The sequence below is a fragment of the Miscanthus floridulus genome, chromosome 9 (assembly GCF_019320115.1).
Source record: "Miscanthus floridulus cultivar M001 chromosome 9, ASM1932011v1, whole genome shotgun sequence".
NCBI lineage: Eukaryota > Viridiplantae > Streptophyta > Magnoliopsida > Poales > Poaceae > Miscanthus > Miscanthus floridulus.
Window position 1 is genome coordinate 87,188,004 of NC_089588.1, and position 27,221 is coordinate 87,215,224.

The following is a 27,221-nucleotide window of genomic DNA, read 5'->3' on the forward strand; positions in this document are numbered from 1 at the left end:
GACATCCTTGCTTCCAATCTTTTCGCGCTCGATAAAATCCGAGGCAGAGGCAGAGCCCTCTTTTTTCTTTTCTTAGCAAACTGAAAAGATCGCAGAAAAATAGTTTGGCGCAAAGAGAAGAAAAAAGAAGAGGCAGGTGCTTTGATGACACACGAAACCTCTTTGGCATCAACACAACATTCTATACACATAAAACGTAAGCAGATGATTTCTCTATAGCCAAGGCGGCCATTGTCAAGTAGTCATAAATAGAGAATGTATGTATTAAAATACTAAATAAACAGGTTGACAATGAAGTACATAAATAGACTAAGAAACTTGCCTTGGGATGAGTACATGGCCGTATCATAGAAGAAGTGAGATATAGTTTGTAGCAATTCTTTGAAACCAAAGCTGGTGCAAAAATAATTAGCTACATGCTGGCAAGTATATATTTTCTTTGGTACACAGAAACAGAAGAGGGGACGAAGAAACAATAACAAAGAATTTTAGCTAATATGGGGACGACATTAGGAAATCAATTTAACAATTTGAACATATTAGTCATGCAAAGCAAGTACCTTTAGGTTTATACAGGTAAGATACACATGTTGCATACAGCGCGCGTTCATAAATACAGATAATTTTGTGTGATAGTAGAAGATGAAGATATATTTTAATTTATGGGCTCAAAAGCATCTAAGAGTTACATATAAATATATAAAGAGCTTTGTATATGCATTACAGATGGTGTGTACCACTTGGAGAATCCAAAAGTTGAGTACATTATGATACCAACACCTGCATTTACTGATGCAGCAGGGTACAAAGTGCAGTAGCTGTTAAATTCAAAGGGGGTGTGGAGCTGATTCCTGGTGTAGTACGGAAAGCACAAAGATATACATACACAAAATACACAAGAAGCTCTATTTATTCTGCATACAGCAACAACTTTTGATAAAGTCAGACATGTTACATACGCATACACGCCACACGCCGCGAGATTGAGATAGGATCCAGCTGGTCCTCCACTGAATTTGGAGTGCGCACATCTCTCCATGCCTGTGACAAGACACAGAATTAGGGACAACCTGTAGAATATAGGAAGAGTACCAAAACAATTAATTTTATTTGACATCTCCGATCTTGAACGAAAGCAGATAAATAGTATGTTGTTCTGATTGGAACATTATATGTCGAACGGTTATGTGAAAAGAAACCTATGTTCGTGTGTGTTCCCTAAACTCATAAGATATAGTTATGACAAAATAGGATAATGTAAGCCACTAATATATCCGCGAATTTACCTATGTTAGTCATACCTACAGCTGGGAATAGGGAAAAAATAAAATAGCACCTAGTTATGATAAAATAAACATTAATTAGACAGGTTATTGTAAACTATAAAAAATTGTGAACTTGTAGGAGGTTAAGGTCAGTGTCATAGGTATTATCAAATGCTGCAAGTTGACAGTAATTTGTGTATGGCATACATGTATTTGAAATCATAGATACGAATCTGGAAGGGATACCTACGTCATCACACGTGTGTAGATTTAGAGCTGCAACTATTAAGATTTTCTGTTTTTTGTTTCACGAGAGATCAATCTAGAAATAGCTAACAATTAAAAAGGAGGGTAAAAAAGATATTAGTAACAGACTAAGGAATTTAGCGGAACCAGTTAAGTAAAGCCTAAGGTGTGATCACACAATGGGTGGAGGCAGAGGATCTGTACCTTGGGCAATAAGCGCTACAAAGGTTGATGATTTTGCCATTTGATCGGAGCGCTGTCCTCAGTAAGTAGCTGTTGTTGCTCTTGGAATTTCCAGAGTTTGAAAAAGGGGTAGTAATCTGGAAACATTGATAATCGGGGGTGTAACAAAGTGTACGGTGAGATGTACTATGCGTAGTGTACGAAGAGGAAATCAGTGAATATGAGATTAGTTGTTAGTCATATAGTAGTTTCCAGGTAAGCAGCAACCAGTAAATGTAGTGTTTGACATGTAAGAAAAATATATATAACAATTGTTCTTGAGAGGTATCTACTTAGTCATTTAGCACAGATTTCTGAAGGACATAGATGGGTTGCTTCTAAATCATGCGCCTCTATAATGGTCATGGAACATCCACATAAGGATTCAGATAGTTTGCTGGTTCTGAGCTACGAAAATAAGCGGTACTTAAACAGGGGCATTCAAAGTTGTGGTGATAAGCACATTAAAAATACAGAAGAGAATTACTGTGCAAAGCTGCTAACCAAGTGGAAGCACATTTTCGAGTGTCCATTGTTATATACAGGCTGGAGGCAGTGTACAGAGCTGCTATATTTGTGAGTAAACTTACAGGGTTTTTTTTAAGCAGACAATGAACAGTATCGATGTTGAAATCCTTAGCTTGTGCACCCCCATAAGGTTACTTGGAGCTTTGTGTCCTTGCAAAATATGGGAATAGCATTTTTCCCCCATACGTCGATTTAAAAAAAACAAATTATTATGAAGATGCAAGGCGGTGACCAAGTACTGAGAGCTCTTTTTAGGTAAAAACACTTACCACAGATCCTTTATGAGCACCTCTCTAAGGGTAGTTAGCTTGTCCTTGCCTCTGGAAATTATATAGGAATTGGTGGCTGAATATCAATGATGAAACCAATGACATCTGCAAATATCTATGTTAAATAAAGAATCGATGGTGTGCATGTATAACGATAAATAAAAATAGGATGACAAATGGCATCACAGGATCAGCATACTTATCACAAGGGAGGATTGTGCATGCTGTATGTGAGTGCACCGAAATTGGCATGTCTGTGAACTGTGTTCCATGGAATTTTAGTGGTATCAGGTGCCTGCAATTAGAATAGCCATGTTTTGATTAGGAAGGAAAAGATGAGAAGAGGAAGCAGGCATAAACAGGTGCAGCTAATGCGAAAATATTTTTGAATTGGTAGCAGAGGCTATATCGAGTCACGGTCTCATCGCATTGCACAAGCGAGAGTAAGGCTTACCACTGACACAATTCCCCAGACCCCGCACAGAGCGGGAGCTCTCTACACTGGGTACACCCTTTTAGAAGAGGCTATATGAAATTTCTAGATCATGTTTGTGCTGTGATATAATAATTCAGGGCATAATTTCCAGAGGCTATATTTACAGGTTTCAGATTATAGCAGAGGCATAATTTTCAAAACCTCTATGCTACCCCAAAGCATACATGAAAATTTCCCCTGAACCTCTGTGCTACCCCAACCCTTCTTTCAATGGGGGCACCTATCATGATATATCAAATTTGCAAAACTATAAACTGTATATATTAAATAAATGTGGTGATAACAATTAATACTCAATTGAAGATGTTATAAAAGGAAAAGGGAAAAACACACATAGAATTCCCATGACTTAAATGGTCCCATTTTTTTATCCATAAAAAAATGGCAAACATCTTACTTTTGAGGATGACAGCTGCAGCTTCACCTGTTAGGATAGTAGGTGTATACTGCGTTTTGATTTTTTGCTTTAATTAGCATGATCTCTCCCTCAATGCAGAGAAATTAAGACTCGGCCATGACCTGCAACAAAGAAACTGTAACAGAGACACATGGTGTGGTAGAACAAAAGACAAATGGAACAAGGTCAAGTCATAGCACTGAAGAATCACAAGTGCCATGGGATACCGGTGGTTTGACATTTTTGCATCGACCTGAGGGCAAGTCAATTTTTATGGAGAGGAGAATGTGAGGAATCATCCTAGGTATGAACTGGAGTTGTGCCATGGGCCATGTTGCCTACTGGACCAACCAGCTGAAGGGCAACACCACAAGAAGAGCAACTGCATCAGAAAGGAAAATTCAATGAATTGAATACAGAGACATGTCTTGTTCATCTCCTCCTCCGGTTCCTCTCCTTCTAGCCCTTCTCCCTAGGTTCAGAGCTATCTTCCTTCCGCAATTCCGATTCTCCATTCCTCCATCCAAATTGCTTGCTAAACTCGAGACATCCCTCTTCCAAGAGGTTGTCTAATCCAGTTTGTACCCAAACTGTTATGCCATCAATGGAGGGGTACGCTAACACATAACTCCCAATCTCAGATCAGAATCACCCAATCCACGAATTAATCATAGGTTGAAGTGGTTAAAGGAGAAAAGAAGGAATGAAACGTACTATTCTTGGCCTGCAGCAAGCTCCTCCCTGTAGATCTGGAGCTCGGATGGAAGACGCTATCTGCTCATGCAGAGCAAACAGAAGTACAGAACCAGCCCATCAGCTACGAGACCGGAAAGCGAAACAGACAGCAAGAAACACCGGAGCAAAGAGGTCGTACCGGACAGGAAAGGACCATTCGCCGCAGAGGTGAGCCCAGCCACCACGGCGGTCGAGATGAAGAGGACCAAGAGCCGACGGCCGGCCACCGCCATGCGCCCAGACACAGCAAGCAAGAACTCGCCGCCGCTGTTGATGAGACACCGGGATGGCTGGCCTAGAGGAAATGGAGCTCGTGAGGCTGTCGGATCTAGGACGACGACGGCAGCGGCGGTGGCGGTGTCTATGACGACATGCGCACTACGACGTCTTGGCTGGCGGTGACTCCTTGCAGCTGGAATTAATTAGCGTGGTGGGGCGGAGTGGAGGAGCTGCACGGGTAGCTTGGAGACGCGAGACGCCAGAGCCGGGGACAGCCGAGAGACTCGACGCGGACGCGGTTTGTTTGGTGACGAGGATATCGATGGCGCAGCTAGGGTTTGGTCGGTCACGCCATCAAAAGGAAAGGAGAGAGAGAAAGGGGAGGGGAAAATGGAGGTGAGAGGCAGCCGAGGTTGGACGGAGGAGGAGGAGGCGAAGGAGGGCGGCGCCCGCCGCCGCACAGCAGTCGCATCCGGCGGCGCCGACATGCCGTTGTCGCCCCTCCGTGCGTCGGGACAGAGAGAGACCGATGGGGAGAGAGGAGGAAGCCAGGAGAAGAATCTGGAATGAGAAGCGGGAGCCAGCTATATATTTAGCGGTTGGGGTCCTGACGAGAAGCTGCAAAAGCTAGGCAGAGCAACTGTGACGACGAAGAGTTATAAGAAGTTGATTCTAACGGAAGCGGCTATAAGCAATCTTGGCCATACGATGACAGATCGGACGGTGGTGGGAATTTCGGCGACGTGGACGTCGCTCCTGTCGGAGGAGCATGTCCGCCTTGTTTGGGTAAATTAGCAAACCCAACGGAAAGAAGCTAAAAAACACTGTCCGACAACCACTAGAATGATATGTCCCAATCTTTTTTCTCGTAAAAGTGGGTTCTGAGGCAACAACAGGTGAAACAACTACTGCGGATACTATATTTGCGAGTTTATCATGGCGTACGCAAAAAGAACTCCTGAAGAGATCCTCAAAGTACGTTATATAAATATATTCATATATTCACAATTTCTTTTGTTGCTCATATACATAAGTAATCACGTGACCACAACACACACACAAACACACACACACACACACACACACACACATATATATATATATATATATATATATATATATATATATATATATATATATATATATATATATATATATATATTAATACTTTTCCTTTAACTTTTATTGAAGACTCTATGGTTGACGGAAAAAGTCATACAACGTGACCAACTGAAAGCAATTCAAGAGACCATAGCAGGATTTCTTAATGACCAGGTCCTCAACCCCGCCGGCGAGTTCTACAATGACATCAACGAAACATGGAAGCCAAACCAGATGGAGTGAATTTGTTATCCCAAAGATATGATAGAATATACAATGCAAGCTTTATTTGTAATATATATATATTATATGTACATAAAATAACGTACAATATATGTATATGCATGTAATATATATGTTAGTTTCATACTTTAGTTTGTACAAAATGTTCGAACATTATAAACATGTAGAATACGTATATTACTAGCAGCGTAGAATGCATATTCGAAAACCTATCCGAAAACCAAAACGAATCATCAATTGAAAATAGAAACAAAAAGAAAAAAAGGAAACCTTTAATCCCGATTGGTAATACCAACCGAGATTAAAGGGCCGCCCCACGTGGCCAGACTGGGAGGCCTCTTTAGTCCCAGTTGGTCTTACCAACCGGGACTAAAGGTGCACCTTTAGTCCTGAATTCGTGCTTCCGGTTGGGAAACCGAGACTGAAGAGGTTTCCCAACTAGGAGTAAAGCCCGTTTCTGTACTAGCGTTGCCAACAGAAACAAGCTAATCTGTCCGGCAACCACTAGAATCTAGAATTGAGGATGGCAGCCAAAGCAATGAAGGCTGTCACCAACTCGCCAAGCATTGGGGTACAGTGCGTTTGGGGATGTTTCAAGGAAGCTCTGCCTGGCATTGGATTGGAGCTATCAATAAGCAAGCCATGGCTCGCATTGGTTCTACCAAGCAAACGTATATAACCTTATGTATGGCGCCGTATTGGCTACCTATATATATGTAAAAAGGCACACCCTTGAGGTGGATATATCAGCCGCAGATCATATCGATCGAAAGCTCAGGCGCACACCATTCCGAGCGGTCAAGACCACGACGACATCGACATGGCTGGCAAGAGGGTGATCCTTGCGCTCTTCATCTGGGCCATGGCCCTGCTGCCTATTTTCATGCCTCACGGTACGTGAATCCACTCTGTGCGCGTATATGTATATATAGTCTTCTTCGCTGTGCTACGGCTGTGTGCACCAAATCTGATCATATCCGATCCCTAGTGTTGTTGTAGACGTACGCTGGAAGTTAGTATATATTTTGAATAGTGAATAGTAACTCAAATTTCAAAAGTTATTTGAATGAAACGTCTTTCGGACCTCGCGTTTCCTTAGCGTTTTTATAGTGGTACCAAATTAAACCTGACCTGGGTATCAAAATAATAGTATAGAATTGTTGTTGGCAAAACAATTTGATAAATAGATGTATATATGTATAAGTCCATTAAGTTTTATTGGTGCATTAAACGAAGTATGTGATGATATGGAAAGGTTAGAAAAAATGATCGATGTGTTGGTGTAATCCTGGTCACACTGATTGGGAACACCTGGAGCACCAACGTGGCATGGAGCAGTTGGTCAAGCAAGGCGCCAAGACTCAGTTTGAATCAAGGTGCAGCGGGAGGCTAGCGGTGACCGCGCCCACGACACTGCAGTTATCTGCATAGTGTGTTTTTAGTCATGTTCAAAGTGTGTTTAAGCAGTTGTTGCTTTTATAATCGTGTGCATTAGCTACGGTATAAGTAGCTGGGTCATTGAGGTGTCGAGTTATGCATTATAAGAAAGCCGGTTAGGTTCAGTGTTGAAAACCATTAAAAGCGAAAAGGGGCGCTGTCACCCTGGCGCCATCGTTGCGGTTGCCCATTTGTTCTTTGTGTTCATTGATTTCTTTCATTCGATCCAGCCACATACAGTGCGTGATTGATCCGAGACTATCATATGGTATCGGAGCCTTGATCACGCGTGGAGACACTCCAGATTAGGTCCATGTCGATCGTCGCTAGCGGGCAAGCGGCGGCGGGGATGGGGCGCGAGGCGGCGGGGGAAGCACGCCAGGTTTACCCAACCCTGACGAGCTCGAATTACACCAGTTGGTGCATTTGAGTTCAGGCGATCATGGAGGATTGGGAGGAGTGGGAGGTGGTTGAGCCAGATCTGGAAGCTGCGGCGTCGACCGCGGCAGAGAAGGTGAAGCTAGACGCGAAGGATCGGAAGGTGAAGGCGCACCTTCTTCAGTGCATTCCTGACGACATCTTGATGCAAGTTGCGAAGAAGAAGTCGGGGAAGGAGGGTGTGGGACTCCCTGAAGGCGCGTTTCGTCAGTGCAGATCGAGTCAGAGATGCTCGGCTGCAGACTTTGAAGAGCGAATTCGATGCAGTCGAGATGAAGGATGATGATCCACTGGATCAAGTTGTGGGGAGACTGACGGCACTGTCAGTCAAGAGTAGCAGCATGGGGGGGAACATCACCGACACAGATCTGGTGAAGAAACTATTTGACATCGTGCCTGATCGGTACCTCACCGTCGTGGCAGGAATCGAACAGTTCTTTGATCTGAAGACTCTTGCATTCGATGAAGCAGTAGGGCGCCTGAAGGCCTTCGAGAGCAGACGCGGCGGGGCAGCAGTGGTGCTCGTCCAGTGAAAGGCCAGGTCCTCCTAACTCAGGCTGAGTGGGAGGCGAGGCAGAAGCAATCTAATGGTGATTCCTTCGGGAAGGGGAAGAGAGGAGGAAAGCAGTTGGCATGGGCGAGGCCGTGGGCGCGGCGGAGGCAGTAGTGGCCATGGCGGGGCAGCTGATGCCGAGAAGGATGGCAATGGGAAGCATGACAAGAGTCACATCAAATGCTTCAAATGCCATGCCTATGGGCATTACGCCAATCGATGCCCGGGTGAGAAGAAGGAGGAAGCTCACCTTGTCAAGGTGGAGAGGGAGCCTGCAGTTCTGTTGGCAGAAACTGTATTGCCAGATCGGCTACAGTGTTCTTCAGAGGACAGGATTCAGAAATTGTTTCTGAATGAAGCCAAAGTATAGCCTGGACTTCATCTGACTGGTGGAGGTGATCCATCAAGCAATGAGTGGTACATGGATAATGGAGCAAGCAACCACATGACTGGTGATCACAAGAAATTCAGAGATCTAAACAGTGTTGTTTCTGGCAAGGTAAGATTTGGGGATGGTTCTACAGTAGAAATCATGGGTAAAGGTACTGTAGTGTTCCAAGGGAAGAAGGATGATCAATGGGTGTTATCTGATGTTTACTACATTCCAAAGTTAAGAAGCAATTTAATCAGTCTAGGTCAGTTAACTGAGTTAGGACATAGAGTTATGCTTGATGAAAATGTGCTAGAAGTTTCAGAGAAACATCCTGACAGATTGATCATGAGTGTACCTAGGACATAGAATAGACTTTACAAGATTGAGCTTGAAACTGTAGAACCTGAAAGCTTACTAGCATGCATTGATGATTTGGCTTGGCTCTGGCATGGGAGGTTAGGCCATGTGAATTTCAGATCTTTGAAATAGCTGGTTAGTAAGAAAATGGCAGTTGGGGTGCCTGAGATCAGTCATCCTGAACAAGTTTGTAGTGATTGCATTTCAGCAAAACAAACTAGGAGTCCATTTCCTAAGGCCTCACAGTGGCAGTCAACTGAGAAGCTTATGCTGGTTCATGTTGACATGTGTGGGCCTATATCACTAGAGACAGTAGGAGGAAACAAATATTTTATGCTATTGGTTGATGACCATTCTAGGTGGATGCAAGCTTACATGTTGTAGAGCAAGGATCAAGCTTGTGATGTATTTGTCAAGTATAAAGCAAAGGTAGAGAATTTCACTGGGTGCAAGGTGAAAGTTCTTAGATCTGACAGGGGTGGGGAATTTCTGTCAGGTGTCTTGGCAAAGGTTTGTGAACAAGCTGGGATCAAAAGGCAGCTCACAGCACCTTACACTCCTCAACAAAATGGAGTGGTGGAGAGGAGGAACAGGTCTGTGATGGAGATGGCTTGGGCTCTGCTTAAGAGCATGAAAATACGAGGAAGGTATTGGGGAGAAGCTGTCAGGCAAGCAGTTTATCTGCTGAATAGGTTGCCAACCAAGAAACTGGGTGACATGACTCCATATGAGGCTTGGACAGGGAGGAAGCCTAGTTTAGGTCATTTGAGAGTGTTTGGGTGTGTTGGTCACACAAAAATATCAACACCCCATCTGAAGAAACTTGATGGTAGAAGTAAGTAGTTGGTTTATTTGGGGTTGAAGAAGGAAGCAAAGCACACAGAATGTATGATCCTGAAAACAACAAGATTGTTGTCAATAGGGATGTTTTGTTTGAAGAAAAGAAAGTGTGGAACTGGGAATCAACTATGGGCCAAATGTGTCTAGTGAAGTCATAGTTGAAAATGATTTGAATATGACTATGTTGACTTTGGTGTCAATGATGCAGTAGCACAAGAAGAAGAGGCAGATGATGCAGCTGTCAGTGTTGACAGTGGAGCTGAATTACCACAGTCACCTGCACAGCAAGGAGAACAGATGGTTTAGGAGCCTGTTGATTTCAGTGATGGCATGGTGACACCACAACATAGTGCTGTTCATGGAGACAATTCCACTCCTACGTCAACTGATGATAGTGGTCCCATCAGATTCAGAAACTTAGAGGAAATATATGATGATACCTTAGAAATAGAGTTGATGGACTCTGATGTGGAAGCCTTGTTGGTGGAGACAGGAGAACCAACTAGATATGCAGAAGCTGCTGGTCTTCAAGAGTGGATTGAAGCAATGGATAGAGAAATGGAATCCAATTGAAAAGAATAGGACATGGGAACTGGTCAAGTTACCTGTGGGAAAGAAACCCATTGGCCTCAAGTGGGTTTATAAGTTGAAAGGAATTCGGATGGTGAGGTGGTGAAGTACAAGGCTAGGCTAGTGCAAAGGGTTATGTGCAAAAGTATGGCATTGACTTTGAGGAGGTGTTTGCTCCGGTTGCCAGACTAGATACAGTCAGAACTGTGCTTGCAATTTGCAGCTAACAATGGTTGGAAGATTCATCATCTTGATGTGAAATCTGCATTCTTACATGGAGATCTAGAGGAAGAAGTTTATGTGTCACAACCTGAAGGGTATGAGGTGAAAGGGAAAGGAAATGAGGTATTCAGGTTGAGCAAAGCTCTCTATGGTCTCAAGCAAGCTCCTAGGCTTGGAATGTCAAACTTGACAAAAGCCTAAGGAAGTTGAATTTCAGAAGATGTCTAAGTGAACAGGCAGTGTATACCAGGGGTACTGGTGTTGATGCAATCATTTTGGGTGTCTATGTAGATGACCTAATCGTGACTGGAGGAAATCCAGATGAGATCAACCTGTTCAAGAGATAGATGATGAATGAATTTGAAATGACTGATTTGGGGCTGCTAAGCTACTACCTTGGGATTGAGGTGGAGCAGAGGGAAGATTTCATCACTGTGAAACAGAGTGGATATGCTAGAAAGGTGTTGGATCAATTTGGTATGAGTGCTGTAACTCAACTAATTCCCAATGGAACCTGGATGCAAGCTTAATGTTGACAAAGGTGGACAACTAGTGGACTCAACAGAGTATAGAAGGATGATTGGGTGCCTAAGATACTTACTACACAGTAGGCCTGATCTGTCTTACTCTGTGGGAGGTTGCTAGCAGGTCATGGAAAAAACCCACAGTGATGCATGCCAAAGCTGTCAAATAGATCTTGAGATACTTGAAAGGCATAGTGGACTTTGGGTTGGTGTATGTCCAAGGTGGGAGTGCAGACAAGCTCATTGGTTACTCTGATAGTGATCATGGGGGTGATACAGTGGAGAGAAGAAGCACTGGAGGAATGGCATTCTATTTGAATGAGAACTTGATCACTTGGTGCTCTCAGAAACAAAAAACAGTGTCACTTTCTTCTTGTGAATCAGAGTTTATGGCAGCCACTACAGCAGCCAAGCAAGCACTATGGCTTAGAAACCTGATCAGTGAGATTACAAAGCAAGATCCTAAGCCTGTTACTTTATTTGTGGACAACAATTCAGCAATAGCCCTCATGGAAAATCCAGTGTTTCATGGGAGGAGTAAGCACATTGATTTGAAGTATCACTTCATTAGAGAATGTGTTGAAAGAGGGCAGATTGTGGTGAAGAGGGTGGGAACTGAGGAGCAGAAAGCAGACATTCTGACCAAGGCCATGCCCGCTGTGAAGCTGTCAGTCCATGAGCCATCTGATTGGGATCAGAAACCTCAGTGTGCCTCAGGCTTAGGGGGACTTGTTGGTGTAATCCCTGGTCACACTGATTGGGAACACCTGGAGCAGCGACGTGGATGGCGCAGTTGGTCAAGCAAGGTTGCCAAGACTCAGTTTGAATCAAGGTGCAGCGGGAGGCTAGCGGTGGACCGCGCCCACGGACACTGCAGTTATCTGCATAGTGTGTTTTTAGTCATGTTCAGAGTGTTGTTAAGTAGTTGTTGCTTTTATCAATCGTGTACATAGCTACGGTATAAGTAGCTAGGTTCATTGAGGTGGGAGTTATGCATTATAAGACAACTCAGTTAGGTTCAGTGTTGAAAACATTAAAAGCGAAAAGGGGCGCCGTCACCCTGGCCGCCATCGTGGCGGTTGCCCATCTGTTCTTTGTGTTCATTGATTTCTTTCATTCGATCCAGCCACATACAGTGCGTGATTGAGATCCGAGACTATCACGATGTAGAAAGATATCTTGAAAGATATCAGAAATATACTTTTAAAAATATGGCCTCAACAAATATATCAAAAATTAAGTGTATTAATTAAGAGAACCTGTTCAACTGAGAATTGTTCTTGACAAAACAAATTGGTAAATAGATGTATATATGTCTCTTTCTCTTTATATAATTTAATTAATATGTATGGTTTCAACCTTTCATTGGAAAGAATAATTAATCAATCGCTATCTTTTCTTTTTTATTTCACGCTTGGCTTTAATTTGCAGTAGTTCTGGCGGAAGACCGCTCACTCATCTCAAAATTCGGTGTTGTCTAGCTTACTGATGTTTATGATGTCTTTTTTTCGGAATTTACCGAAGGTAGTATTAGAAACAATTGATTGTGTCAGGTCTCGTTTCTATTGGCAAAATGACCATCATAAAAGGAAGTATAGATTATGTCAAATGAGAAATTATGTGTCAGCCTAAGGACCAGGGAGGTCTTGGATACAAAATTTAGAGGTCCAAACAAATGTTTGCTTAGTAAGTGGCTGTTTAAGTTATTAAATGAGGACGGATTATGGCAAGAGTTATTAAGAAATAAGTATATTAAGAATAAGACACTAGGAAGTTGTGAAAAGAAACCAAGGGACTCGCATTTCTGGAAAAGCCTCATGAATATTAAAGATACTTTCTTGAAGTTAGGACATTTTAATGTCCAAAGATGGGTCCACAGATTAGATTTTGGGTTGATACTTGGCTGGGCAATAAACATCTCAAGGATAAATTTCCGGCGTTGTTTAATATTGTAAGAAGAAAACAGGACCACTATGCTACAGTTTTGAGTTCCCCCGAAACTAAATATCTCTTTTCGTAGAAATTTGGTGGGTGTGAACTTATTAAACTGGAATAGAATAGCTTGCTTCTTTACAAACAAATTAACTTACTGCAGGAAAGGGATTGTGTTTGTATGGGGCTTCAAGGCTTCTGGATTTTTTTACAGTCAAGTCTATGTATGCTGCATTAATGAACAATGGGGGTGAGAGTATCACAAGATATTGACAAACGAAGCTCCCATGAAACTAAAAATTTGCATGGTGGTATTTAAAAGATGAGTGATTCTAACCAAAGATAACTTAGTTAGGAGAAATTGGGCTGGAGACAAGTCGTTGTTGTTTCTGCTATTTCTCAGAGTCAATTCACCATCTCTTTTTTTTATTGCTTTTATGCCAAATTTTTGTGGCGCTCTATACATATTCTTTTTTGGAATTTCACCTCCCACGAAACATAGATGATCTGTTTGTTAATTGGTCTAAATTGGGTAACAAAAGTATAACACATTGTTATTAACAGCAGCTGCAGTACTACTGTGGGCAATATGGCTAACAAGGAATGAGGTAGTTCTTGACAAATGCAAACCCAAATCTCTTTTGTAGGTACTGTTTCCAAGGGACACACGGCTACGTCAATGGGCCAACTTGCAGCGGCATGAAGATCTAAGATAAATGATCTCTGTGGCTCAACACTTGAGAAGTCGGCTCTACAATTCTTTGGTTCTAATGGATGGCTTTCACAAAGACATGTTGGTTTTTGTTTAGTCCAAGAACTTTTTACTTGTTCTGTTGGTTGCGAGACTGGTGGTTTTGCCTACAACCGTACTTTGTGAACGCGTCTGGAGTTTGTAATTAATAATTAGCCTAATTTCTATCCTTGGATAGATGAAGTCGGATATTTTATCCTTATCTAAAAAAATGTTAAAAGGCACACCCTTGAGGTGGATATATCAGCCGCAGATCATATCGATCGAAAGTCAGGCGCACGCCATTCCGAGCTGTCAAGACCACGACATCGACAGGCTGGCAAGATGGTGATCCTTGCGCTCTTCATCTGGGCCATGGCCCTGCTGCCTATTTTCATGCCTCACAGTACGTGAATCCACTCTGTGCGCGTATATGTATGTATAATCTTCTTCGCTGTGCTACGGATGTGTGCACAAATCTGATCATACTCCGATCCCTAGTGTTGTTGTAGACGTACGCTGGAAGTTAGTATATATTTCGAATAGGTGCCAATATTTTTGAATAGTGAATAGTAACTCAAATTTCAAAAGTATTTGAATGAAACGTCTTTGGGACCTCGCGGTTCCTCAGCGTTTTGTTAGTGGTACCAAATTAAGCCTGACCGGGTATCAAAATAATAGTATAGAATTGTTGTTGGCAAAATAATTTGATAAATAGAAGTATATATGTATAAGTCCATTAAGTTTTATGGATGCATTGAACGAAGTATGTGATGATATGGAAAGGTTAGAAAAAATGATCGATGTAGAAAGATATCAGAAATATACTTTAAAAATAAGGCCTCAAAAAATATATCATAAATTAAGTGTATTAATTAAGAAAACCTGTTCAACTGAGAATTGTTCTTGACAAAACAATTTGGTAAATAGATGTATATATGTCTCTTTCTCTTTATATAATTAATTAATACGTATGGTTTCAACCTTTCATTGGAAAGAATAATTAATCAATCGCTTTTTTTTTTTATTCCACGCTGGCTTTAATTTGCAGTTCTGGCGGAAGACCGCTCAATCATCTGCTATTGCTGCCCCGAGGGCCAGTGGACTGCGGGCAAGTGTGATTTGCTAAGTGCGGTTGCAAAGTGCGATTGCAGCAGCCTGACTCTGTCTGTGGCTGCTTCTTAATTCGATCTCTCTACGTCTTTCAACTTGAGCAGCCTGACTACGGATATGTATGAATAAATGAGTCGGACTCATTAGCTCTTCCTTGAATAAATGAATGAATGACGAGCCTATGCATGTGTTTCAACTTCAACGATTGATGAATGAATGAATGAATAAAAGAAGGCAACGGCCCATGCATGTGTGAAAACTATGGTTTCCATAAAAAAATCATAATAAAGCCATAAGTACCACGATTTTACACTGCATTAGCTCTTCCATCTATGAGGCGTGGAAAGCGACTCGAGCAATGAGTTGTCAACTCATAGAGAACACAGAACTCCTATGCTATGCTAGAAACATGTGAAGAAGACACTATATCAGAGACAGACCACTATTGCATGTCTCTAATAACTAATTCACCGGTAGAGAATAGATCTTCCGTATTTACCTTAGTCCCAGCCAGAAGGGGCCCGGGGAATAAAGGGAGCATTAATCCCGGTTTGAGACACTAACCCGGACTAAAATCCCGAGCCCAACGGTTTTGCAGGAGGAGACTTTAGTCCCGGATGCACGTCTAATAGGATTCTACGAGGTTGTATGGGACGTGGCACCTGCTGGCTAGTTGTGTTCAAGCTCCTCCGTGTAGTCATTGTCCTCCTCAAGCTGCTCCTCCAGGGCTATCCTATAGATGATCACAAAGAAGCAACAGAAATCCAAAAGATCCAAACGTACAATACACAATCCTATGACGTAGAGCTCAATTTTAGAAAAATTTGGACACTGGTTTCATATCTTTTTGAGGTCCGATGAATTTACTACGAGTTTCCTAAGTTTAATTCATTTTCTAAAAAAGAAAAGGCAGGGGTGAACAAGGGGGTGACAAGTGTCAGGCGATGATTGGGCAGCTGTGCCGGAATCATTGACAAGTGGGGTCTAGGGGTCAACAAAGATTGATGTGTGGGACTAGGTCAATGGTCTGTGTTGAACGGTCAACAATCAACGTTGACCGGGCCCTCACTAGGCCTAGCGGGCCAGATCATGGGCCGCGCCAGCCCAGACACATGTCGGCTTATCATGAAGCCACATGGCGGACTAGGTATGATGTGGGCTACGTCTATCGGTGGACCAGGGCTTCACTGCATCGTGGTCCCATCTCTCAGTTTACGATGGACCAGATCTACGTGGGGGCTTGCGCGAGGGGTGCATGGTGGACCAGATCTCTCAGTTTACGATGGACAAGGCGCTCGGCTCCATGTTGGTGCTTTGACGCGAGTCCCCAATTGGACTTCACCGGTAATAAGAGCTCGGCGAGGCTACGTGGTGGTCGGCGTGGGCATCTATTGCCTCCTAGGGCTCCATGGTGCTCTAGCGGACATGACAAGGCCAAAAGTGGCAACTTGGTGCTCGACGCAACTGACCTGTGTGGAATACGGTGGGTCCGACGAGCATGGCGGCCTCCGCAGCGTGCGACTAGCGCTTGACAAGGCGTTCACGGCCTCTCGAAGCTTCAAGGCACTCTAGGGAACGTGGCTAAGGGAAAAGGTGGCGCTTTGGTGGTCTGTTGGCGTTGGTCATGGTGATGGAGGCGTGGCGGACACAGCGGCACGGTGGCTCGCATGGCCAGATCTCAAGGTTGCCCTTTAACACGCAAAGATGTCATATGTGAGCTATGGAGGGCTACGACGGCGACCATTTGGCATGGTGGAGTCCGCATCGTGGTTGAGGCCACAGCGGTGCTCCGTGAGGTCTCGGCTCCGGTGATCTAGGGGCTATGGTTGGCTATCGGGCAAACCAACTTTGTGGCTAGATGCGTGGTGCTATGGTGGACACCATCAGCCCTTCCTTGACCATCGAGGTGGCCGGTATCAGTTGGAAAGCCTTCGAAACGGCGATGGCAAGGGGGCGTGATGGCTCCAGCAAGGCAGACAAGGCCGGTGGGTCCTGGGGTCTTTCCTCCTTCAATAGCTAGCACAAGATGTGTTGCTCACCGAGGAATCTCGTCATGGTAGGCTCCTTATCCCTATTGGCTTGGTGTGGGTGGAACGACCTCGCCGTGGCTGTGCTTTGGCCATGGCGAGCGTCCTCAGGTGCTTGTGAAAGGCACTAATGTTTTCAGAGGCTCAGCAAGGTCATGGCTTGCTCAGGTATGCGCTGGTGAGAGTGCTGCACTATATGGTGGCCAAAGGCACTTCCTTTTGGCCTCCCAGGTTGGAAGATCACATCGGCGACCATGGAAAGCGCACGACGGTGAGCAGAGGGGCTGGCAAGGCTCAGCATGGGCTTGGGGCAGTAGTAGGATGGCGTTGCAGTGGTGAGTCGGTGAAGTTGGGAGGCGAAGCAGTGCCGTGTCGAACCACTATGGCAATGAAGACGATTGAGGAAATGTCCTTGCCTTCGGCGGCGGCTCCACAACAGTGCTCTCTGGCCTCCTTCTCCTACCTTCTCGGCCCTTCTCTCGGACATGGTGAGTGATTGTGATGCCACCAGAGCGGCGGAGTGGGTTAGGTGTTTGTGGAGAATGGGGCTTGGCTTTTATAGCCATTGGCCGGCCACGTGGGCGGTAGAAGGTGGGGAAGGGGCAAGGGCCACATGTAGGGTGATCTAAGGATCTAGGCTAGGGTTTTGGGGTGAGCGAGAAGCTCATGCAGGCACTGATGCTCCAAATTTCGAAAGGTGATGGTCAAGTGTGGTTGGAGAGGTGACGCCAACATCGCACGATGGGACCACGTGCGCGGACGTCAAGGCGGCAGCTAGCGCAGGCGAGGAAGGTGTCGTGGATCATGACCGTGGCATTCATCCGGTGGGGGTGTGCTAGGCCGGTGGGGTGCGGACGACTGAGATGGCCCTAGGCCTCAGTGCTCGCCAACGAGAAAAGCAGAGGGAAGAAGAAAAGCAGAGGTAGAGGGAAAATACAGAGGATGACTAGCGGGTCCTATGTAGCACCCAGTTTTAAGAACAAAACCATATACGCACTATATGTGAGCCCAGGAAGTCAAATATCACATATAGCTACAAATAAGGGTAATATCAAAAGACAATGCTCAATATATAACATACTTAGTATAAAGGATATAACCTTAGACAACCAACAATGGAAAGACAACTCTGATCTTCGGGTGAAGACTCCAATCTACAGGAACAACTAACTGGTTGATCACAAGCCTAATTCCTCCAAACTCTAGCAATCTGGTACCCATCCGGTGTTTTTTTCCAAATATGTGAAAAATAAAGCAAGCATAAGTACATATCGTACACAACAAATATAACATGGGGTTCATGAAGCTCAAAAGGTTGACACTGGTTTAACTACGATTAGCTTTTATTGAGTCATGATTTTAGCAATAGGGTGGCAACAAAGTTATCATAAGCCCATTAACACATGATCAGGTAAACATGAATAATGAATAACATAAATAGTATTCATTAGTGAGCATCTTTATCATCAGTATCATCAGTGTTCTTCATCATTAACCATTAATGATCATCTATTCCATAAATGTTCCAAGGCCGCTCATGGCCATCAGAACACCTGATATACCAGTTTTACACTCTGTAGAGGTTGTACACTTTCACTGTGAGTCATGATTTACCCTTTCGCCTGAGGTAGCTAATCTCTTGACCCACTTTCAAGAAAGGTCGGCAGGGTTCACTATGAAGCCTTTCAAAGGTTCATCTAACAAGTTAGGACCATTAGATTCACTCGGCAAACAGATGTAGGAACCCTCCTTCCCGATGGCATAATGACACGCAGCCTATACACAAGGGGACAGAGGTTGTCCTATACCTGATTTGGCAAGCCATTCTTACTCCAATAAAGGTAACATATAACAAAGTAGAAAAGGTCCTCATACTGAGGTAAAGCCAGAGCCATAGAGCCCTCATAGTTGTACTATAAGTCCTGGATGATCACTTACAGATAAATCCTTAGGAACAGGAATCTAGAGCACCATAAAAACAACCCAATGCTCTAGCCCCCTGATTCAATGTTGCTAAAAAATCATCTTTTAGTGTTTATTGCATATACCATTAGTCAAGTTACAAGATCATGGTTTCAGTTGAGCACTAGCATCATACTAACCAATGCAATACACCATAGGTGACAAGGAATCCAGGATATTAAATAGCTAGGAAAATTACTACAGTTGCCAAGGTAGACACATGCAATATGAATTAAATGATTAAAGGTGTATAGGACAAGGAAGATCCCATGCTATACTTGCCTTAAACTTAGATCCTTCTTTCAATCCAAATCTTTAAAGATCTGCTTCTTGATTCACCACGTATAGCTCACCGACTAGACAAGATCATAAAACACCACACATGCATCCATGCAATCATACACGAAGCAAACAATAGATCTAAATTAGAATAGTACACCAAACAAAATGAATCAGGTAAAAAGGTTTTAAAGATGTTCTACACGTTACTTCACTCTAATCGGAGCTATAACGAAAAAGTTATGAATTAAACAAGATTTCCTTTAATAAAATAATAGATTAAATCTAACCTTGAATTTCAAAAGTTAAAAATATATTTAACAGTAGGATGAACATGTAGATTACTCAATTACGAATCTAACGCAACTTGAATGGATCAAAACGGAGTGAAAACAAAGATTTTATGGCCTAAATAAGACTAGTGGCATAACTATAAATAGATGAAAGCGTATTTTCAATCTAATCGAAGAAACTACATTTTCAAAAGAATAAAACGTATTTTGAATCTAACAGAGGAATTTTACGCTTTCTGAAAAAGAAAACGTGTTCTGAATCTACTAGTAAGAAATTACGCTTTCGGAATAGGAAAACGTATTCTGGAAGTGCGCCATGGACTGCGGGTTATATTACGCGAAACTACGGGGCTTTTTTGCAAATAAACCCGATGAAGGGGTACGAGCGATCTTGGACCATTGGATTGAATCTGGACAGCCCAGATTAGAAAGGAGCGGGATAGAGAGTCACCGACCAGATAGAAAAACCGATGCGGTGGAGCTCCATTACCGGCGGCGAGAAGCTCCCCGGAGCGCTTGGTTTGGGACCTAGGGGTCACGGTTGAACGAGCCGAGAGCACAGGGAATAAGAGGAGAAGACGACGAACTCACCTAGGGCCTTCTTGCGGTCAACGACGGGTCTACGGCGTCGGGTAGCGTGGCGGCGACGGCGACGGCGACAGCGACGGTGACAGAAGGAGGAGAAAAATCTAATTTACTACACAAGGGATTTCCCAAACTAGGGGCTCCCCTTACGGTAGTTTTGGTGTGCATTGCCCAAGGAGTTGGTACATATTTATAGAGAGAAAAACTCCCCACATCTACATCAACTAGCAATACGGTACTAATTGATGTTGCACCCTCCACATTTACTAATGGACCTAAATAATCATTAAAGCCCATTAGTAAATAAATTCAAGGGCCTTTAGGAGTTATTAGGATTATTGCACATGGGCTTTGAGAGTGGTTGGAAAATGAGATATATTATTTATTTTCGGAATTAATTAATTTCATGAATAAAATAATTCTAGAAAAGTCCAAAATTGGTATTTAAGTCACGAAAAATACTCCGAGACCTCTAAAAATTTGGGAAAATTCCCAGAGACACTTTGGAACATGATGAACCCAAATAAAGTATTTGGAGCAAATGAAAAGATTGTTGGGAACTTGAAACATAAAGATTAAGGTGAAGGAGGTAGGAATTAAATTCCAGAAAGAAGCTAGAAAATTCCTACAGATTGGTATTCGTCTCCTAAACGTATTTTTTAAAAAAAATCACATTTTGCACATAGAAACACAAGGTGCGACCGGCATAAATGCAACAAACATGTTTCTACCTTAAGATAAATTTTAATCTAATGAAAATTTATTATTTTCTCATATTTTTCATGAGCATAAAAATACAAAATTAAATCATTTTAGCTCTATTTCAAGAGAAGCAAATTTTAGGGTGTTACATCCCATGGGGTGACATGTCAACAACCAACAAAGGGAGGGTAATGGGGCGCGGTGGTGGCATATTCGGCATGGGAGCCTTCAACGGGGCGGGCGCGCGGGCGGGGATGGGCTGGCTGGCCAGCTGGGCCGGAAAACGGGAGCAGGGGCAACGCGGGTCAGCTGGGCTGGCTTGGGTCCGGGGCCTCTTTCCTCTTTCCCTTTTCTTTTATATTTCTATATCCTTTTCTATAACCTCCTCTATTCTTATTCCTATTCCTTAGCACTTATACTTGTATACATGTATACCTCCTCAGTGGGGTCCACCTAGGACCTTAGGTGTCTTTTGGGTCTAGCCAGGGCTAAGGCCCACACACACAAGCATTTATCTTAAACGTAGATCAAGTTTTAATTATCATCACATAAGATCAAGAGAAGCAACTCAAGAGTTGTGTTAATGCAAATGCTCACTCATCTAGATGTAGGTGCTAGTTGTGCAAATAGGGTGGCTTCCGAGCATGCATCACTTGTCACACAAGGGTTTTTGGAAAAAGTTTTTGAAAGTTGGTATTTCTGGGAATAGGTTTTTTCGGGTTGTTATAGCGAGCGAGCGACGACTACTCCGCTCGGCCTTGGCCAACGTCCAGGGTGGAAGCGCGCTGCAGTGCCGACCGTGGCACACTTGCTCTTCTACGCATGAAACGAGAGGGGCACGGGCCTAGGCGAACAGGCTAGACTAGCTGGTGGCGGCACCACACGGCAACCCGCATAGCCAAGGGCCAGGACGGGAACCAGGAGACTCGGCAGGCCGGCCGACAAAGGCACTGCATGACTAAGCGCCAACGACACCAGGCCGTGGCTGCAGCTCTTGGCAGGCCGTAGCTGGTGGTGATGTTTGAAATTCCAAGACCAGCAGCGTTTGACTCTATGCTCCAGCAGCAGGCCCACACCCTAGGCCAGCTGTGGTGCATCCGCAAGAGATAAGGTGGTGGAGGTGATCGCCCAGACATCCGGCCGGTGGCGTTTTCACCCTCCCCCGACCGACGCCTGATGATGCCCTATGAGCAGAGACGCGGCGGATCCGGCACCGGCCAGTACGGCCACGACAGCAACATGCGTGGTGGCAGCGACGACGGAGCGACTCCCGCAAGGACATCGTTGAGGACGACGATGACAAGGCAACGACGGTGTGGTCTAGCAAAAATCTGTGAACGCCGGAGGCTCAAGACGAGGGCAAAGAATACATTCCCCCATCTCCTCTCTCCATAATATGTTATGTGTTTATGTGAAGGCCTATGAGGCACTCTTAAAACTTTAATTTATATAGAATTACTCTCTAAAAAGAAACTTTAATGTGAAATGAGGAAGGCAGCCAAAGTGGGCTCACTAAGATAATCATGAGCGGAGCCAGCTATCTGGCCGTACCTAAAGTACGTAGAAAATACTAAATATAGGTAGTGTATATATATATGATATATGTCAAAAATACATGTGATCTGTTGTATCTGGTGGCCGGGTTGGTGATGGACCTATATAGCGATTAGCAAACCGAACAGAAAGAAGCTAATCTCCTCTAAAAAATAGAAGAAAGCTAGCTAGCTAATCTGTCCGGCAACTACTAGAATGATGTGTTCGCACCGGACATAAAGCCAATGCAAAATCGATCGACCACGGCTGTCGCCAACTCGCCGTGCATTAGGGAGTACAGTGCGTTTGGGCTGTTTCAAGGAACATAATGGGTGATGAATGGATGAATAGTAACAGGATATGCTATATTAAGCGGGATTTGCTTGTATGTGTTGAAGAGGAAAAACTCTAAAATTTCAATCCATAATATGTTATGTTGCTTATGTGAAGGACTATAAGGCCTTCTTGAAACTTTAATGTGTAGAATTACTCTCTAAAAAGAAAACTTTAATGTAGAATTGAGGACGGCAGCAAAATTGGCTCACCATGATAATCAGGGGTGGAGGCAGCTATCCGGCTACCGTTGGCGACCGTCCTCCTAAAATATGTAGAAAATACTAAATATATGTCGTATATATACCACAACCAGAATTTAAAATTTCTCCTAGTGACGTGCGATGCTGTTTCTATTGCATCTGGTGGCTGGGCTTGTTTAGTGACTAGTATGTTACGCGCGCCTTTGCGCGCGTCGCAAGTTAGGCGGAAGTGCATCCATCGAGCTGATATGTACATATGTTATATAGAGAAGCTGGAACGTTGGTTTGAATGACAACGTCAAGAATATTCACTTAATATTGTGCTAAACTGTTATACAACCGAGAAAGGTATCTAAATGGGAAAAGAAAGTTTCTACTTTTGCCGATGGTAAACACACGAGAACAGTATTGCTGGATTGCTTCGCGGATGTCTTCTGAAAATATATTGCAACTTTGCTTCCTTTCATCTTCAATATAAATGCGTATGCTAGCTGCATTTCCCCTCAACGTAGCATTATGACCTGCAGGGTACAGGATAGAAAGAGGAGGAAAAGACAATTAGCTACACACAGAAGGCGCACATAAGCAACTCGTTTTATTTTGCACCACGCGAGGAATACACAATGCTCCCAAGGTGCCTAAACAAAATAAGCAATGGACTCCGAGACAGTTTAACATCCTTCATGAAACCCCCTAGAGAATCACAGAAGGTCATCGTTGGGGTTGATTATATATTAGAGCATCTCCGAGAGAGCTATCTAAAACCACACTAAAAATCCGAGACAGTTTGACATCCTTGCTTCCAATCTTTTCGCGCTCGATAAAATCCGAGGCAGAGGCAGAGCCCTCTTTTTTCTTTTCTTAGCAAACTGAAAAGATCGTAGAAAAAATAGTTTGGCGCAAAGAGAAGAAAAAAGAAGAGGCAGGTGCTTTGATGACACACGAAACCTCTTTGGCATCAACACAACATTCTATACACATAAAACGTAAGCAGATGATTTCTCTATAGCCAAGGCGGCCATTGTCAAGTAGTCATAAATAGAGAATGTATGTATTAAAATACTAAATAAACAGGTTGAGAATGAAGTACATAAATAGACTAAGAAACTTGCCTTGGGATGAGTATATGGCCGTATCATAGAAGAAGTGAGATATAGTTTATAGCAATTCTTTGAAACCAAAGCTGGTGCAAAAATAATTAGCTACATGCTGGCAAGTATATATTTTCTTTGGTACACAAAAACAGAAGAGGGGACGAAGAAACAATAACAAAGAATTTTAGCTAATATGGGGACGACATTAGGAAATCAATTTAACAATTTGAACATATTATTCATGCAAAGCAAGTACCTTTAGGTTTATACAGGTAAGATACACATGTTGCATGCAGCGCGCGTTCATAAATATAGATAATTTTGTGTGATAGTAGAAGATGAAGATATATTTTAATTTATGGGCTCAAAAGCATCTAAGAGTTACATATAAATATATAAAGAGCTTTGCATATGCATTACAGATGGTGTGTACCACTTGGAGAATCCAAAAGCTGAGTACATTATGATACGAACACCTGCATTTACTGATGCAGCAGGGTACAAAGCGCAGTAGCTGTTAAATTCAAAGGGGGTGTGGAGCTGATTCCTGGTGTAGTATGGAAAGCACAAAGATATACATACACAAAATACACAAGAAGCTCTATTTATTCTGCATACAGCAACAACTTTTGATAAAGTCAGACATGTTACATACGCATACACGCCACACGCCGCGAGATTGAGATAGGATCCAGCTGGTCCTCCACTGAATTTGGAGTGTGCACATCTCTCCATGCCTGTGACAAGACACAGAATTAGGGACAACCTGTAGAATATAGGAAGAGTACCAAAACAATTAATTTTATTTGACATCTCCGATCTTGAACGAAAGCAGATAAATAGTATGTTGTTCTGATTGGAACATTATATGTCGAACGGTTATGTGAAAAGAAACCTATGTTCGTGTGTGTTCCCTAAACTCATAAGATATAGTTATGACAAAATAGGATAATGTAAGCCACTAATATATCCGCGAATTTACCTGTGTTAGTCATACCTACAGCTGGGAATAGGGAAAAAATAAAATAGCACCTAGTTATGATAAAATAAACATTAATTAGACAGGTTATTGTAAACTATAAAAAATTGTGAACTTGTAGGAGGTTAAGGTCAGTGTCATAGGTATTATCAAATGCTGCAAGTTGACAGTAATTTGTGTATGGCATACATGTATTTGAAATCATAGATACGAATCTGGAAGGGATACCTACGTCATCACACGTGTGTAGGTTTAGAGCTGCAACTATTAAGATTTTCTGTTTTTTTGTTTCACGAGAGATCAATCTAGAAATAGCTAGCAATTAAAAAAGGAGGGTAAAAAAGATATTAGTAACAGACTAAGGAATTTAGCGGAACCAGTTAGGTAAAGCCTAAGGTGTGATCACACAATGGGTGGAGGCAGAGGATCTGTACCTTGGGCAATAAGCGCTACAAAGGTTGATGATTTTGCCATTTGATCGGAGCGCTGTCCTCAGTAAGTAGCTGTTGTTGCTCTTGGAATTTCCAGAGCTTGAAAAAAGGAGTAAGTAATCTGGAAACATTGATAATCGGGGGTGTAACAAAGTGTACGTTGAGATGTACTATGCGTAGTGTACGAAGAGGAAATCGGTGAATATGAGATTAGTTGTTAGTCATATAGTAGTTTCCAGGTAAGCAGCAACCAGTAAATGTAGTGTTTGACATGTAAGAAAAATATATATAACAATTGTTCTTGAGAGGTATCTACTTAGTCATTTAGCACAGATTTCTGAAGGACATAGATGGGTTGCTTCTAAATCATGCGCCTCTATAATGGTCATGGAACATCCACATAAGGATTCAGATAGTTTGCTGGTTCTGAGCTACGAAAATAAGCGGGTACTTAAACAGGGGCATTCCAAGTTGTGGTGATAAGCACATTAAAAATACAGAAGAGAATTACTGTGCAAAGCTGCTAACCAAGTGGAAGCACATTTTCGAGTGTCCATTGTTATATACAGGCTGGAGGCAGTGTACAGAGCTGCTATATTTGTGAGTAAACTTACAGGGTTTTTTTTAAGCAGACAACGAACAGTATCAATGTTGAAATCCTTAGCTTGTGCACCCCCATAAGGTTACTTGGAGCTTTGTGTCCTTGCAAAATATGGGAATAGCATTTTTCCCCCATACGTCGATTTAAAAAAAAAACAAATTATTATGAAGATGCAAGGCGGTGACCAAGTACCGAGAGCTCTTTTTAGGTAAAAACACTTACCACAGATCCTTTATGAGCACCTCTCTAAGGGTAGTTAGCTTGTCCTTGCCTCTGGAAATTATATAGGAATTGGTGGCTGAATATCAATGATGAAACCAATGACATCTGCAAATATCTATGTTAAATAAAGAATCGGTGGTGTGCATGTATAATGATAAATAAAAATAGGATGACAAATGGCATCACAGGAACATACTTATCACAAGGGAGGATTGTGCATGCTGTATGTGAGTGCACCGAAATTGGCATGTCTGTGAACTGTGTTCCATGGAATTTTAGTGGTATCAGGTGCCTGCAATTAGAATAGGCATGTTTTGATTAGGAAGGAAAAGATGAGAAGAGGAAGCAGGCATAAACAGGTGCAGCTAATGCGTAAATATTTTTGAATTGGTAGCAGAGGCTATATCGAGTCGTGGTCTCATCGCATTGCACAAGCGAGGGTAAGGCTTACCACTGACACAATTCCCCAGACCCCGCACAGAGCGGGAGCTCTCTACACTGGGTACACCCTTTTAGAAGAGGCTATATGAAATTTCTAGATCATGTTTGTGCTGTGATATAATAATTCAGGGCATAATTTCCAGAGGCTATATTTACAAGTTTCAGATTATAGTAGAGGCATAATTTTCAAAACCTCTATGCTACCCCAAAGCATACATGAAAATTTCCCCTGAACCTCTATGCTACCCCAACCCTTCTTTCAATGGGGGCACCTATCATGATATATCAAATTTGCAAAACTATAAACCGTATATATTAAATAAATGCGGTGATAACAATTAATACTCAATTGAAGATGTTATAAAAGGAAAAAGGGAAAAACACACATAGAATTCCCATGACTTAAATGGTCCCATTTTTTTTATCCATAAAAAATGGCAAACATCTTACTTTTGAGGATGACAGCTGCAGCTTCACCTGTTAGGATAGTAGGTGTATACTGCGTTTTGATTTTTTGCTTTAATTAGCATGATCTCTCCCTCAATGCAGAGAAATTAAGACTCGGCCATGACCTGCAACAAAGAAACTGTAACAGAGACACATGGTGTGGTAGAACAAAAGACAAATGGAACAAGGTCAAGTCATAGCACTGAAGAATCACAAGTGCCATGGGATACCGGTGGTTTGACATTTTTGCATCGACCTGAGGCAAGTCAATTTTTATGG

The 27,221-nt window shown here is 42.8% G+C and overlaps 2 long non-coding RNA genes across 9 annotated transcripts; both read right to left on the reverse strand.

The window, feature by feature from the left end:
* Positions 1-821: 821 nt before the first annotated feature.
* Positions 822-27,201, reverse strand: LOC136483903 (uncharacterized). Of its 8 annotated transcripts, XR_010765695.1 has the most exons (8): positions 4,298-4,935; positions 4,138-4,197; positions 3,424-3,805; positions 2,730-2,825; positions 2,531-2,635; positions 2,324-2,411; positions 1,716-1,831; positions 822-1,041 (listed from the first exon to the last, which is right to left on the reverse strand). It is a non-coding gene; the product is annotated as an uncharacterized lncRNA (long non-coding RNA). The 8 variants fall into 8 exon arrangements; XR_010765699.1 differs by having other exon boundaries at positions 2,324-2,635; positions 3,424-3,545; positions 4,298-4,938; XR_010765692.1 differs by having other exon boundaries at positions 2,324-2,635; positions 4,298-4,937.
* Positions 24,283-25,330, reverse strand: LOC136483904 (uncharacterized). The gene is made up of 2 exons (XR_010765700.1): positions 25,235-25,330; positions 24,283-24,558 (listed from the first exon to the last, which is right to left on the reverse strand). It is a non-coding gene; the product is annotated as an uncharacterized lncRNA (long non-coding RNA).
* Positions 27,202-27,221: the final 20 nt, after the last annotated feature.